Here is a 16,305-nt window from a genome sequence, read left to right as displayed (position 1 = left end):
ATTTAAGATGTCTCTAGACAGATACATGAATGGGCAGGGAGCAGAGGGATACAGATCCTTAGAAAATAGGCGACAGTTTTAGATAAAGGATCTGGATCGGCGCAGGCTTGGAGGGCCGAAGGGCCTGTTCCTGTGCTGTAATTTTTCTTTGTTCTTCGTTCTTTGTTCATTCATGACTCCTCAGATACCGAAGCAGTCCATGCCCATATACATGAAGACCTGGCCAATATTCAGGTTTGGGCTGATAAGTGGTAAGTAACATTCGTGCTACACACGTGCCAGGCAATAATCATTTTCTTATCCAATAAAAGAGAATATAACCATCTCCCCATGACATTCAATGACATTACTATAACTGAATTCCCCACTATCGGCATCCTTGGGGTTACCATTGACCAGAAACTGAACTGGACCAACCATATAAATACTGTGGCCTCGAGCAGGTCAAAGGCTGGGAATTCTGCAGCGAGTAATTCACTTCCTGACTCCCCAAAGCCTGTCCACGAGGCACATGTCAGGAATATGATGGAATATTCCACACTTACCTGGATGCGTGCAGCTCCAACAGCACTCAAGAAGCCTGACACCATCCAGGACAAAGGAGCTAGGTTGCAGCGATAATTTGTGATGCTCTCCTCATCTCTCCAACACAGTGGTTTCGACACACGTTAGGCTCCTGCCAATTTCTGTTTGCCAACATTTATACAGGTAGAGTACCTCAAACCCGGCAGCCGCAGAATCTGTGCCAGGTTTCAGAACTTGCCAGTTTTTAGTAAAAAAAATCAGAACCCGCTTAATTTAGTCAAGAGTGGGCACAGCCAAAACCAAATTATATAATTGCAAAGCACTTTACGTTAATGGCAATGTTGCTGCTGATATTAATTTATATGGGTCCTTCCTGTTTGTTCCTGTTTATTCCTTTATTTTTCCCTTTCTTTTATTTCTGCAATTACAATTTTGATCCGTTGAAGATTACTGGACCTGTGAGTTTTAAGTCAAAGTGACTTTAAGGCAAAGCGGCCTTTAACTCAAACAAGCAGATTCCAGAAAGCCATGCTGTTATAGGCTGGTGTCTGCAGATTGGCTGACACCAATGCTGACTCGATTTGATTGACTTGGCTGGTGGCCAATGGATAAAGCGAAAAGTCTGTATTCTGCCCAGCAACAGGGGGTGGTGGATTGGGTATTTTTCCTCTCAGGTGCTTTTGAGTGCCGAGGCTATTTTTTCCGTTTCACTTTTGGTTCTGAACCCTGGATGGAGAAATTTCAACTCTCTCTCAAAGATCTGATGAATTCTCGCTCAAGATCCAGTGTGAGATGTCTTCTTTCCCTCCAGTAAAGCTGAATGTCATTTTATTCAAACTACAGAAAATTGAGGTCAAACCCGGGCTGGAAGCCGGGTTTGAGGTGAGACAAAGAGTCTTAAGAGAGATGTAGACGCAAAGGTGGACCTTTGAGTTGAAGGCCCAGTTTACTCAAGGCCAAAGTGTCTCTCCAGAAGAAATCCTATTGCCTGTGAATACTAAATAAATGTTTCTGTAAGAAGACCATCACAACTGTACGCCCGTGGCTTCGATCAGTGTACAAAGAACTCATCATCTGGATCAAGGACATGTTTTTTGTCCTTAATCCTTATTATTTCCCCCCCTTTCCATCCCTCTGTGTTTGTCTGTCCTATGTGTGTGAGTAGAGAATGGGACAGTTAAGGGGGGGGGGGGGGGGTTAGTAGGTTAATCGTGCTTGTTATCCAGCTGAAATTGCTGCATCTTCTTTATTTCTGTTATAAATAAACAGTAATTGTGTTTCAACTTACAAATCTGGTGGCTGTAATTATTGGGCAGCCAAGGACCAACGATTTCAGGAATTTTAAAACAAATTATTGATTCATTCATTTGTGTTGGGAGTCTGGGGCCTGTGGAGCTGGAATTGACTGCGCTGTAGCCCAGGGTGTCGTAACATAAAGTGGGAGCTCGTCCGGAATTTTGGGAACGGTAGACGGTGAATTTGGGTTGCACGGTAAATTGAAAAGAGACACCAAGTTTACAGTGACAAAATAGGATGGCTTTGGAAGCTGCTCAGTGTGCTCTGAAGGTGAGTGACTTAACTCTGGTTTATTTAAAAAAGTTTCACAAAGACATGCAAGTCGAACTGATAGGTGAATTAAAAATAGGAGTATCAGCTAGAGCTGGAAAGTGGAGATAATTGAAGCGATTGCTCAACATCTAGATTTGGAAGAGATGCTACAGATTGTGGTGAGCACCGAAGCATCGGGGACATTTTCTGGGTAGGGACATTGAGTGGGAGAGAGTTTGGATGCAGTTAGAGCATGAACGGCAGTTAATAAGAATAGAAATGGAGATACAGCATAAGGAACAGGAGCTGAGGCAAAAAGAAAGGGAAAAAGAAATGGAGATATAAATGAGGAGAGAGGAAAGAGGAAAAGAGAAAGAAAGAGAGAGAGATGTTCAGCTGAAGGCACTACAAATGAGTGGGAAGTTGCCAGAAAGTAGAGGGGAGCTTAACCCTAGAAAGGAACCTAGTGGCGATATGTTTAACTTTACACAGGCTCTCCCAAAATTCAAAGAGATGGAAGTAGAAACATCCTTTAGGGCTTTTGAGAAAATAGCAGCCCAAATAGAGTGGCCAAAAACAAAGTGGACACTACCCCTGCAGAGTAAATTGACGGGGCAGGCACAAGAAGTTAATGCTTCCCTGTCAGACCGGGAGTCTAAGGATTATGAGATGATGAGAAAGGTTATTCTGGATGCATATGAATTGGCATAAAAGCAGAAGTTTTGGAATTTGAGGAGACAGCCGGGACATATCAATGCAGAATTCGAAAGGGTTAAGCAGAACGATTTTAATAGGTGGGTACGAACGTTGGAAGTTGAAACTGACTATGAGTTCTGAGAGAGGTTATTCTCTGAGAGGAATTTAAGAATTCCCTACCTTCTATAATAAGAACCCATGTTGAGGGCCAGAGGGTGATGGCTGCTAGACAAGCAGCAATTATGGTCAACAATCATGAGCTCATCCATAAATTTAAACCTTTGTTCCATCACCATTATAATTTTGATAAGGATAGGAAGTGGGAGAGTGAAAGGAAGGCAGATAGCCAAGGTAATGTATGGATAGTTAGGAATACTTTGTGATCTCCTCCTCAGACCAGGAAGGAAAGTATTGAGGGTGGAAGTGAGAATTGAAGGCCTCGGTGTTACCATTGTAATGAGGTAGGACACGTTTGATCAGCATGTTGGAAGTTGCAAGGAAAGTCCATGGAACCTATAGGGGTTCAGAAGGAGGATTTTGAAAAGGAAACAAAAGTGGTTGCACTATTGCTTCTAAGCACCAGGATCCCAGGTTCGATTCCCGCTTGGGTCACTGTCTGTGCGGAGTCTACACTTTCTCCCCGTGTCTGCATGGGTTTCCTCTGGGTGCTCCGGTTTCCTCCCACAAATCCCAAAAGACGTGCTGTTAGGTGAATTGGACATTCTGAATTATCCCTCATTGTACCCGAACAGGCGCCAGTGTGGCGACTAGGGGATTTTCACAGTAACTTCATTGCATTGTTAATAGTTAATGTGAGCCTACTTGTGACAATAATAAAGATTATTATTATTACTACAGGGCAGACTGGAGCGTTAACTGGACTTAGGAGACGTGAGGTAAACACTGCAGTGGGAGTAGGTGTGAGGCATGAGGTAGATTTTGTCTAAGGGGTGAGTCACCCATTTTCCTCAACCGATGTGGCTAATAATAATAATTTTAAGGGACACAGGCACTACTCAAACTCTTGTTTTGGAGAAGGGTTTGTTTTTTCCCTCAGAGAGCTCATTGAAAGCTGAGGGGCGCGATTCTCCGCTGCCCACGACGGGTCGGAGAATAGCGGGAGGGCCTTCCCGACAATTTTCATGGCCTCCCGCTATTCAACCCCCCCCAACCCCTCCGGCCGCCCCCCGACACGAATCGCTGCTCGCCATTTTTTACGGCGAACAGCGATTCTCCGCAGGCCGATGGGCTGAATACCGCGGAGTTTATGGTAGTTTTCACGGCCGCGATCACACCTGCTTTCGGTGTTCGTGAAAACGGCCGCAAAGTGCCCATCCCGGACAACCATGGCACCGATTGGCATGGCTGTGCATGGGCCTGCGATCGGTGGGCACCGATCGCGGGCAGCGGGTCCGATACCCGCGCACTATTTGTTCTTCCGCAGCCCCGCAGGATCAGTCCACGGGGCGGCTGAGGGGCATGACGGCCCGCGCATGCGCGGGTTTGACGCGTCTGCGTGATGACGTCATCCGCACATGCGCGGGTTGGAGCCGTCCAATCCGCGCATGCGCGGCTGACGTCATCGTGCGTGTCAGCCACCGTGACTCTTGGCGGGCGGAGATAGCGACGTTCGCTAACTCCGCGTCGCCGTGATTCCCCCGGCCCCGATACTAGCCCCGCCCGGGGGGGAGAATCGGGTCACGGGACGAGCTCCGAGGCTGGTGTGAAACACAGCCAGTTTCACGCCAGCCTTCACGGCACGCCGGATTTGCGGAGAATCGCGCCCGAGGTATTTGTGAATGGGATAGGTGGAAGTTGTATCCCAGTTCCATCGTATAAAGTACAATGTACACAGATGTAACTCAGTGATCACTCTATTTACTGTATCGGTATCTCACTGGACATTAACTCAGTGATCACTCTATCTAGTGTACTGGTATCTCATTGGACATTAACTCAGTGATCACTCTATCCAGTGTACTGGTATCTCACTGGACATTAACCCAGTGCCACTCTATCCAGTGTACTGGTATCTCACTGGATATCAACTCAGTGATCACTCTATCCACTGTACCGGTATCTCACTGGACATTAACCCAGTGCCACTCTATCCAGTGTACTGGTATCTCACTGGACATTAACCCAGTGCCACTCTATCCAGTGTACTGGTATCTCACTGGATATCAACTCAGTGATCACTCTATCCAGTGTACCAGTATCTCATTGGATATTAACTCCAATGATCACTCTATCCAGTTAACCGGTATCTCACTGGATTTAACTCAGTGATCACTTATCGAGTGTACCCGTATTTCACTGGATATTAAAAATAATCGCTTATTGTCACATGTAGGCTTCAATGAAGTTACTGTGAAAATCCCCCAGTCACCACATTCCGGCCCCTGTTCAGGGAGGCCAGTACGGGAATTGAACCCGCGCTGCTGCCTTGTTCTGCAATACAAGCCAGCTCTTTAGCCCACTGTGCTAAACTAGCCCCAATGCACCATTATATCACTGGATACTAAGTCAGTGATCACGCTATCCAGTGTATCAGTATCTCACTGGATAATAACTCAGTGATCACTCTATCCAGTGTACCAGTATATCACTGGATATTATCTCAGTGATTACTCTATCCAGCGTACCGGTATCTCACTGTTTTGTCAGCAAAACTAAAGAGCTGGTGATTGACTTCAGGAAGCAAAGTACTGTATACACCACTGTCTGCATCAATGGTGCTAAGGTGAAGATGATTGACAGCTTCAAATTCCTAGGCACATTACCAAAAATCTGTCCTGGTCCACCCTCGTCGACCAAGAAAGCACACCAATGCCTATTCCTCCTCAGGAAACTAAGGAAATTTGGCATGTCCACACTGACTCGTACCATCTTTTACAGATGCACAATGGAGAGCATCCTATCTGGCTGCATCACAGCCTGGTATGGCAACTGCTCGGCCCAAGACCGCAAGAAACGTCAGAGAGTCGCGAACACCGTCCAGTCCATCACACAAACCTGCCTCCCATCCACTGACTCTGTCTACACCTCCCGCTGCCTTTGGAAAGCGGGCAGCATAATCAAAGACCCCTCCCACCCGACTCACTCACTCTTCAAACTTCTCCCATCGGGCAGGAGATACAAAAGACTGAAAACACACACGAACAGATTCAAAAACAGTTTCTTGCCCACTGTCACTAGACTCCTAAACAACTGATGTGACTAATACTGCACTCCTGTATGCACCACTATGTATTTACTCTGTGTACCTTGTGTTGCCCTCTAACATTGTTTTTTTTTCATGTATTAAATGATCTGTTTGAGCTGCACACAGACAAATACTTTCCACTGTACCATAGTATATGTGACAATAAACAAATCCAATCCAATCCAATCCACTGGATATTTTCAGTGATCACCCTAGTGTACCAGCATCTCACTGGATTTTTTTTTTTTGGAAGAGTTATTTTGGTATTTTCCAGTTTTTACAGAGTAATGGCTCAAGTGTGTCAGATATTTATAAATAAAGTTGTTTCTTATTTACAAAGCTTTTTACATGTGGTTTCCCCTGTCCTCCCCTTCTCCCCACTCTCCTCCCCTTCCTTCGTTGGTGGCTTAGTATTCACCTTAGTGATGCCTTTTGCCTTTGACGCCACTGTGTTCCTTTTCTTTCTGTCGGGGTCTTTAGTTTTTTGTCATTGGTGGGGGGAGGGCTACGTGGCCCCTCCTCTCCCTTTACCCCCTGGGTTACCTTCTCCCCTTCCCCTCCTCCGCCTCTTTCTCTTGTCTATGTCTTCCCTTGTCTTCCTTCCTCCTCCCCCTCAACGCTTTTTCCCTAGTTGCTGTTGGCTTCAAACAGGTCATTGGAACAGGCTGATGAATGCCCCCCCACCGTGAAAGCCCTCGTCCGACCCTCGGATGGTGTACTTGATCTTCTCCAGGTGGAGGAATTCCGAGAGGTCTACCAGCCAGTCTGCAGCTGTGGGCGGTGTTGCTGATCGCCAGCCGAGCAGGATTCTCCGGCGTGTGATTAAGGAAACAAAAACTAGGGAGTCCGCCCTCCTCCCCATATGTAATTCTAGCTGGTCCGACACCCCGAAGACTGCCACACTCGGGTACGGCTCCACCCTCAACCGTGGACATCACTTCAAAGAAGGCTGTCCAGAACCCAACAAACCTGGGGCAGACTCAGAACATTTGGGCATGGTTGGTGGGGCCTCCCTGGCACTGTTCAAATTTGTCCTCCACCTCCAGGAAGAACCTGCTTATTCTGGTTCGGTGAGCTCTGTGCACCATTTTGAACTGCATGAGGCTACGCCCGGTGCAGGAAGAGATGGAGTTGGCATTGCTCAGTGCTTCGCTCCAGAGTCCCTGATCCACTTCCGGCCCTAGTTCGTCCTCCCATTTTCATCTGGCTTTGTTCAGTGGTAGTCTTACCCTGTCCAGTAACCGTCCATATATTTTGCTGCAGTTTCCCCCCTCCTTGCTGTCCATGTTTATTAGATCCTCCAGGAGTGTGTCTCTTGGGGACCATGATATCTTGCCATCTCCTTGCGGAGAAAGTGTTTAATAGGTGTCCGAGTTCCTGTCCTGTCAGCAGGCCCAATCCTCTGTCAGTTCATCCAAGGTCGCATGTCTATCTCCTATGTAAAAGTCCCTGACCGCTAGCGTCCCCCCGTCCTGTCTCCATTTTTGTAAATGTGCCGTCAAGCATGGCTGGTGGGAATCTGTGGTTGCTGCAGATGGGGCCATGGAGGGGGGGCATTTATTTTTAGGACATTGCAGTAATAAGCATTCAAACTCTTGCTGCAAGCAGTGGCCACAATGCATGATGGGATTTAACTTGACCGTATTTTTCAGACCAATATGGATTAGGCAGAAATAGTCTGGTCAGCAATAACAAGGTCAGCTCGGTAAACAGTTCTTATCAGTGCTCCCAATATCCTGTCTTAGACAATCCATGGTATAAAGAGGAAAGCAACTTTGGCATCCTGCCCCTGGATGAACAATGAGGTGGACAGGAACTGACTGCGACATGTAGGATGGGAATATAAGTAAAACAACTTTAGAATGGACACAGGATCCTAGTAAATAACAGGTGGCATGATAGGGTTAAATCATGAGCTGATCACAAGTCACCATGTTGCTTAAAGTACATTTTACTGGTCAATATAAAATTGACAACTACAAGGATTGGATCAGGTCTAACTGGAGTGAGCTATTGTTTTGGGGAAACTCTATAATTGGTGTGTTTGTACCAATGTCAGACAGATTGATTTTGGCATTTATCCAGATCTCCCTTCCATGTACATGGACCAAGCTTGGAATAATAAAGCCATCTTAACCAGGTTGATGTGTGTCTGCAGATCTGTATTCAGCTGAGCTGTAACTAAGAGGGAGGAACCCCACGTAAAAACTAGCTCAATACTCAGGCCTTGGAAACGCTCCTACACCCAGGTAGCAGAATCTGTTTTGGGCTCGGTTGAATGGTAGCCCCTTCAGCTCTGTCTCTCCCCTGTTAGGGTTCCCGGGAATGCCTCACTCTTGCCCAAGTTGAGTTTGTACCCCTAAAAGGCTCCAAACTCTTCCAGCAGTTGCATTGCTTTCAGGTCCGAGACATAGAGGAGCGGGTCATCTGCATAGAGCAATACTCTATGCTCTCTGCCCCCTATTTGGATGCCCTTCCAGCTCTTCGCATCTCACAGGGCAATTGACAGGGGTTCAATTGTCAGGGCAAACAGAAGCTGGGATAGTGGGCATCCCTACCGTGTGCCCCTGTGTAGCTGGAAATATTCAGACTGGCAGTGTTGGTCTGAACGCTCGCCTTGGGGTCATTGTACAGGAGTTTCACCCACAAGGTGAACCCCATCCCCAGCCCAAATTGGTCCAGTACCTCTATGAGCTACTTCCATTCGATTCTGTCAAAGGCCTTTCCTGCATCCAGGGAGACGATCACCTCTGTTGCTCTCTCCCTGGGGGTCATTATTATATTCTGCAGCTGCCTGATGTTCGCAGTTAGCTGCCTACCCTTGACAAAGCTGGTCTGGTCCTCTGTGACCACTTCTGGTATGTAGTTCTCCAATCTCTTGGCCAGGTCTTTCCATATCTTCGCGTCTACATTGAGTAGCGAAATAGGTCTGTAAGAGCCATATTCTGTCAGGTCCTTGTCTTTCTTGGGTATCAGCGATATCGAGCCCTGTGTTAGTGTACAAGACAAGGTGTCCCTCGCTAGCGAGTCTGCAAACATGTCCCATAGGTGTGGGGCAAGGGTTCGTGCGCATTTCTTCTAGAGGTCCGCCGGGAACCCGTCAGGTCCGGGCACCTTCCCCGCCCGCATGGAGCTGATACTCTCCATGATTTCTCCCAGATCTATTGGTGCTTCCATCTCCCTCCGCTTGTCCTCCTTACGACTGGCATGACCAGTCCATAGAGGAACCTTTTCAACCCCGCGTCCCAGTCCGGGGGGGGGGGGGGGGGGGGGGTTTGGGAGATGTACCATTCTCGGGAAAAGGTCTTGAATACTTGGTTGACCTCTTTTTGCTCAGTTACCAGTCTGCCTCTGCTGTTCCTCTTCTGAGCTATCTCTCTCGTGGCTGCCTGCTTTCTCAGCTGGTGAGCCAGTAGGTGGCCAGCCATTTCCCCGTGTTTCTAGAAGGTCCCCCGAGTTTGTCGGAGTTGGTGCACTGCTTTCCTGGTGGATAGCAGGTTAAAGTCCATCTGTAGCTTTTTCCTCTCTACAGTCGGGGCCTCGGAGTACTTTCTGTCGACCTCCAGAATGGAGTCTATCAGTTGTTGCTTGGCCACCTTCTCTTCCCTGTGCCTACGTGCTTTGTAGTCTATAATCTCTCCCCTAACCACCGCCTTCAGTGTCACCCAGAGCGAGGTAAGTGAGACCTCCTCGCTCTTGTTATTTGTGATGTACTTGCCTGTGGCTTGTGATATTTTCTGGCAGAAGCCCTTTCGGCCAGTAGGTCCATATCCAATCTCCCCATAGGGCGTTAGGCACGGCCTGTCTCCAACCTCATGTCCATGTAGTGTGGAGCTTGGTCGGAGATAACTATCACGGAATCTTCCTGGCAGCACCGCTTTCCCCACTGCAAAGAAGTCTATTCTTGTGTACGCTTTGTAGACTGGTGTAGTCTGTTTAGATGCGGGGGGTGGGGGGTTTCTTGCACATTCTTGGTGTATTCTTTTGCATTCTTGCAATCAATAACGGTGCAGGATAAAAATGCCTCACCAGAATTTTCCTTAATCCAATGTAGGACTTATCTCCTGGTTTTGTTGGGGGGGACTAAATTTTGAAGCAGCATAAAAGTTTTGCACTCCACCGAACTGAGAAATGTTGCAACCTTTAAGTCCTCCGTTTTCTGATTTGCTATAAGAAATAATTAGAATCTTTCCTCATGTAAGTTCCACATCTCACAGTCTTCATCAAATGCATCCATCGTGTCCACTTTTCCCGCCATTTCAGATCACGGCTCTACACTTCAACGAACTTCCTCCCTTCCAATTCATATGGAAAGTATGGCACAAACAATGCCCTTTATTACAAGAACCTAGACTTATTTCATTTTGCCTGACTGTAGTTCGACTTTTCACCGATAGTGGCCAGTGCAGTCAGTAGACTTTGAAATTCCTGTTCTCTGTGGCCCATTTAGCTTCGCCACTTGCGCTGTCCTTGCAGCCCAGACCCTAATCTCTTCAATGGAAAGCAAGCTTTCTCCGAACTGTTGGTCTTCTTTACTCAGAATTGTAGTCAAAAATGATTTTTTCAACTTCCAGCATCGGCAGCAGTGCTTCGCCCGACATGTGTGCGCACGATTCCAGTCTCGAGAATCTGCCGTTGCTCCCGATGCCATCTCCACTCTTTAGTTGACGAATTTCTTCTTCCAGTGATTGTTTACTGCCTCAGTCCTCATCGCCAGTTTTCTCAGCTGTTATATTTCTTTATTTGCGACAAAGAGAAAAGGTATGGAGGTGGCCACACTCTGGATTCTTTCAAACATGATGAGAGGATTATTAAGAGGTGTTTCATATAATCTAAGAAGGCGAACTGCAAAAACCCACACACTTTGCTGACATCACAACACATCACCTGATGCATAACCAGTAGGGATGTAATCTCTGATACGTAACAGGTATGTCACCAAATTGCAACTCTATATTGGCAATGAATGTGAAGAGATTTGGGATCTTGTATGTACAATGGATGTGAAGGCAAATGGGGTTGGTATACTGGAATAATGTACAATGGGAATAAATATTGAGTTGGATTTATTAGTACAAAAGCAAAGCCAAAACTATTGGTAAATTGGAGATGATAAAACGATTTTGTGCCATGGGAGTGATTATTTAAAACAGATTTGGTAACTGGGTTTGTTATGTTGATGAATTACATTTCAGCAATGTGCATACAACAATAAGGCCCGAGGGAAGCCTGCACCAGAGCACACATGCCACGTAGCAACACCAGCTCTCCATGACTCACAGCTAATCAGTCTCATGCTGCAAGTTGATCTTTCTGTATTTCCTACTCCCTGACACCAGGGCATCATGCATCAGCACAGTGCGCCCCCAAATCAACAGATTTCACTGCAAATAAAGAGTGATTCGATCAGTGTTTTTCAAACTTTTCTTCCCAGGCCCCATTTTGCCAACTGGCCAACCTTCGGGTCACATGCCACGCTCGCTTACCTTTAATGTGACAGGTGAGCCTCCATGATCCTCACGATCTCACTCCGATCAGGTTCACGGGAGGGCAATGCACATACCAGGTGCAGAGTTCAGCCAGTTCCTTTGTGCCATCTTCAACTTTGTGAGAACGGAAAATCCAACCTCACACATGTAGGTCATTGAAAATGAAAATGAAAATCGCTTATTGTCACGAGTAGGCTTCAAATGAAGTTACTGTGAAAAGCCCCTAGTCGCCACATTCCGGCGCCTGTTCGGGGAGGTTGTTACGGGAATCGAACCGTGCTTCTGGCCTGCTTTCAAAGCCAGCGATTTAGCCCAGTGAGCTAAACAGCCCCCTCATTGTGAAGGGCAATAACGACAAAATGCTTGTTTTACCCAGCACTGGATACTCCTGGGAGATGCTACTCCAGAATGCTGACAGCCTCATGGATTTCTGGCGTGTTTTTAATTTGCTGTCACAGGTCAGGTGCAGCAGCTCAGTCTTCTCATTTGGTGTCAGCTGTAAGTTAGTAACTGACTCTGGGGTCTCAAACTCATGAATGGACTTTTCACCGACTTCTTTTCTTTCAAAATCTGAAAACATTTGGTTTGGGAAGTAGTGACAAAAACTGTTGATCAGCACAGCCAGATGAGACTGAATATGGCTTGCCAGTCTATTGGCAGTTCCTTTACTAACACTTTTCTTTGATGTGCCATGTCAGTGTGGGGAACATGTAGTAGTTTTGGTTTTGTACTCACTTGCCAAATGTGGTGAATGTAATTCACACTATTGTATTGTATGGTATTGTGTCCTTGTGGGCTCTGTCTGTGAGCCGTTGCGCGGCTCTGCCCATAGGGGGAGATGAGGAGCTTGTACAGGGCTTCACCCTCGGCTCCACCCATGGCTTCACCCATGGCCCCCATCCACTATCGGTAGTATAAAGTGCTGCAGCCATGTGAGCCTGCCCTCAGTTCCTCTGGTCGCAGGCAGGCTCAGTTGTAAGACTATTAAAACCACAGTTTACTTCCAATCGTGTTCCGAGTGAATTGATGGTCACATCAATTTAATAGTCTTAGAAAACTTGAAGAAAATTACTATGGAATCAGCCCTCAAACCTGATCGACTAGAACTCGACCCGCAGGCTGCAGAGGCGAAGGAAATCTTCCTACACTGGCTTCGGTGTTTCAAGGGCTACCTGGCTGCATCAACCACCTCTGAGACTACAGAGGAGCAGAAACTCAGCCTACTGCATGCACGGGTGAGCCATCGTATCTCAATTGTACCGACTCCTATACTGAGGCCCTTGCTATGCTCGACCGATTGTACGTGTGGCCGGTAAACAAGGTCTACGCGCGGCACATTTTCACTACCCTCCGCCAGCGCCCCACAGAGTCGTTAGAGGACTTCCTGAGCGACTTAAAAGCCCTTGCTCGGGACTGTAACTTTCAGGTTGTAACGGCCCTCCCAGCATATAGAACTCGCTGTCCGTGATGTGATGTGTACGTTGCGGGGCTCCGGTCTAACTATGTGCGCCAGCGACTTCTCGAGAAAGGGACCCATGTGCGACTCATGGGGGCCGCCATCTTGGCAATCCTCCCCCACGCGGCTGGCCATATGCGAGTCATGGGGGCCGCCATCTTGGACGCCATCTTCCTCGCCGCCCGCCATGTGCGATCCACGGGGGCGGCCATCTTGGACACCACCTTCTTCATCACCCGCCACGTGCGATCATCTTGGCCATCACCCGAAGTTCACCTCGACGACTACGACCTCCGCGGACAGTCATCACAGGGCCACTCCAGCACTGCTGATCGAGCCCCGCCGACTACCCGCAACTCAATGCAGTCACGTTGGACCAGTTGCGTCCGAAGCACCTCCAGAGCTCGACGATGTCCGTTCAAATCAATGGATACAAGACACCGTGCCTCTTCGACTCCGGGAGCACCGAGAGCTTCGTACATCCTGACCTGGTAAGATGCTGTTCGCTCCCTATCTTCCCTGCACGGCAAACTATCTCCCTCACCTCGGGCTCGCACTCGGTCCAAATACAAGGACGCACCGTCACGACCCTAACGATGCAGGGCGCCAGATACTCTAATTTCTAGCTGTACGTACTCCACACCTCTGGACCCCACTCTTACTCGGGCTCGATTTCCAATGCAACCTCAAGAACCTCACACTCAACTTCGGCGGACCCCTACCTCCACTCACTATATGCAGCTTAGCGACTCTAAAAATCGACCCCCCCCTCCACTCTTCGCTAACCTAATGGCTAACTGTAAACCAGTAGCCACTCGCAGCAGGCGGTACAGCCTGCAGGACAGAGTATTCATCAGAGCCGAAGTCCAGCAGCTCCTACGTGAGGGAGACATAGAGGCCAGTAACAGCCCCTGGAGAGCTCAGGTGGTGGTCGTCAAGACCGGGGAAAAGTTCCGGATGGTGGTTGATAATAGCCAAACCATTAACCGGTTCACGCACCTCGATGCGTACTCCCTCCCCAGAATTGCAGACATGGTCAACCAGATTGCCCAGTACCGCATATTCTCCACGGTGGATCTGAAGTCTGCATACCACCAGCTCCCAATCCGCCCGGAGGACCGCCACTACACGGCGTTCGAGGCAGATGGCCGCCTCTTCCATTTCCTCCGGGTCCCCTTTGGCGTCACAAATGGGGTCTCGGTGTTCCAATGAGCAATGGACCCAATGGTGGACCAGTACGGGCTGCGGGCCACGTTTCCGTACTTGGACAATGTCACCATCTGCGACCATGACCAGCAGGACCACGACGCCAACCTCCACCGATTTCTCCAAACCGCCCAGAAACTCAATCTCACCTACAATAAGGAGAAATGCGTTTTCCGCACTACCAGACTCGCCATCCTCGGCTATGTCGTGGAAAACGGAGTTGTAGGCCCCGACCCGGACCGTATGCGCTCCCTCTTACAACTCCCTCTCCCTGATTGTCCCAGGGCCCTCAGGAGGTGCCTGGGATTCTTCTCTTTTTACGTCCAGTGGGTCCCCCAGTATGCGGACAAAGCCCGCCCACTATTTAAGACCACACTCTTCCCACTGTCAACTGAGGCCCACCAGGCCTTCAACTGCATCAAGGACATCGTCAAAGCTGCCATGTGGGCAGTGGATGAATCCGTCCCCTTTCAGGTGGAGAGCGATGCCTCAGAAGTCGCTCTCGCCGCCAGGCAGGGAGACCAGTCGCCTTCTTCTCCCGAACCCTCTCCTCTTCGGAACTTCGACACTCCTCAGTCAAAAAAGGAGCTCAAGCCATTGTGGAAGCCGTACAGCACTGGAGGCACTACCTCACTGGTAGGAGGTTTACCCTCATCACCGACCAAAGATCGGTTGCCTTCATGTTCGACAACTCACAAAGGGGCACAATGGCACAATAAAAAACGATAAAATCATGCGGTGGAGGATCAAACTCTCCACCTATAATTATGACATCATATATCGACCGGGGAAGCTCAACGAGCCCCCAGATGCCCTGTCCCGCGGCACATGCACCAGCGCGCAAGACGACCACCTGAAGGCTATCCACAATGACCTCTGCCACCCGGGAGTCACCCGGCTCGCCCACTACGTCAAAGCCCGAAATCTGCCTTTCTCCACCGAGGAGGTAAAAGCCATCACCAGGGATTGCCCGATTTGCACGGACCGCACTTCTATAGACCAGACATGGCCCAACTGGTAAAGGCTTCCCGGCCCTTTGAACGCCTGAGCATCGATTTCAAAGGGCCACTCCCCTCGACCAATCGAAATGTGTACTTCCTCAACGTCATAGACGAATTCTTCTGCTTCCCCTTTGCCATCCCGTGCCCCGATATGACCTCCCACACAGTCATCAGAGCCCTGCACAGTGTCTTCACCCTGTTCGGTTTCCCCAGCTACGTACACAGCGACAGGGGTTCGTCCTTCATGAGCGACGAGCTGCGTCAGTACCTGCTCGACAAGGGCATCGCCTCGAGCAGGACTACCAGCTACAACCCCAGGGGGAACGGGCAGGTGGAGAGGGAGAACGCGACAGTCTGGAAGACCGTCCTACTGACCCTACGGTCCAGGAATCTCCCGACCTCCCATTGGTAGAACGTCCTCCCTGACACGCTCCATGCAATTAGGTCCCTCCTGTGCACCGCCACCAACCAGACCCCTCACGAATGATTATTTGTTTCCCCTAGGGGCACTACCACGGCGGCTTCGCTCCCATCTTGGTTGAGGACACCGGGCCTGGTTCTCCTCCGGAAGCACGTCCGGACACACAAAACGGACCCACTAGTAGAGAGGGTATTACTGCTACATTCGAACCCACACTACGCCTTTATTGAATAACCCGACGGCCGTCAGGACACCGTTTCCCTCTGGGACCTGGCGCCTGCAGGATCCACCACTACCACTGCCGAGGTACCCCTCACACTACACCCCACCCAACCCCACACGCCCTGCGCCCCCGTGCCTATAGGTTTCCTGCCCACACCCCGCCCCTATAGGTTTCCTGCGTCCCCCTTCGCCCGTCGCACCAGTCAGGAACGGAGCTCGGACCGAAACACCCCCGGAGTCTACGCCCATACCCACGCCGACCGTCACCACCCAGCCACCCGAAGAGGCTGCAAAACCGGTGCTCCGCCGATCCCAAAGGACGACTCGGCCACCGGACCGGCTCAACCTGTAGACCCGTCACCCCCGCCGGACTTGATTTTTTTACAGGGGGTGAATGTGGTGAATGTAATTCACACTGTATTGTATTGTATGGTATTGTGTCCTTGTGGGCTCTGTCTGTGAGCTGTTGCGCGGCTCTGCCCATAGGGTGAGATGAGGAGCTTGTACAGGGCTCCACCCTCGGCTCTGCCCATGGC

Source organism: Scyliorhinus canicula, chromosome 13, assembly GCF_902713615.1.
Source record: "Scyliorhinus canicula chromosome 13, sScyCan1.1, whole genome shotgun sequence".
Taxonomy (NCBI): Eukaryota; Metazoa; Chordata; class Chondrichthyes; order Carcharhiniformes; family Scyliorhinidae; genus Scyliorhinus; species Scyliorhinus canicula.
Note: the sequence above shows the minus strand (reverse complement) of the source record.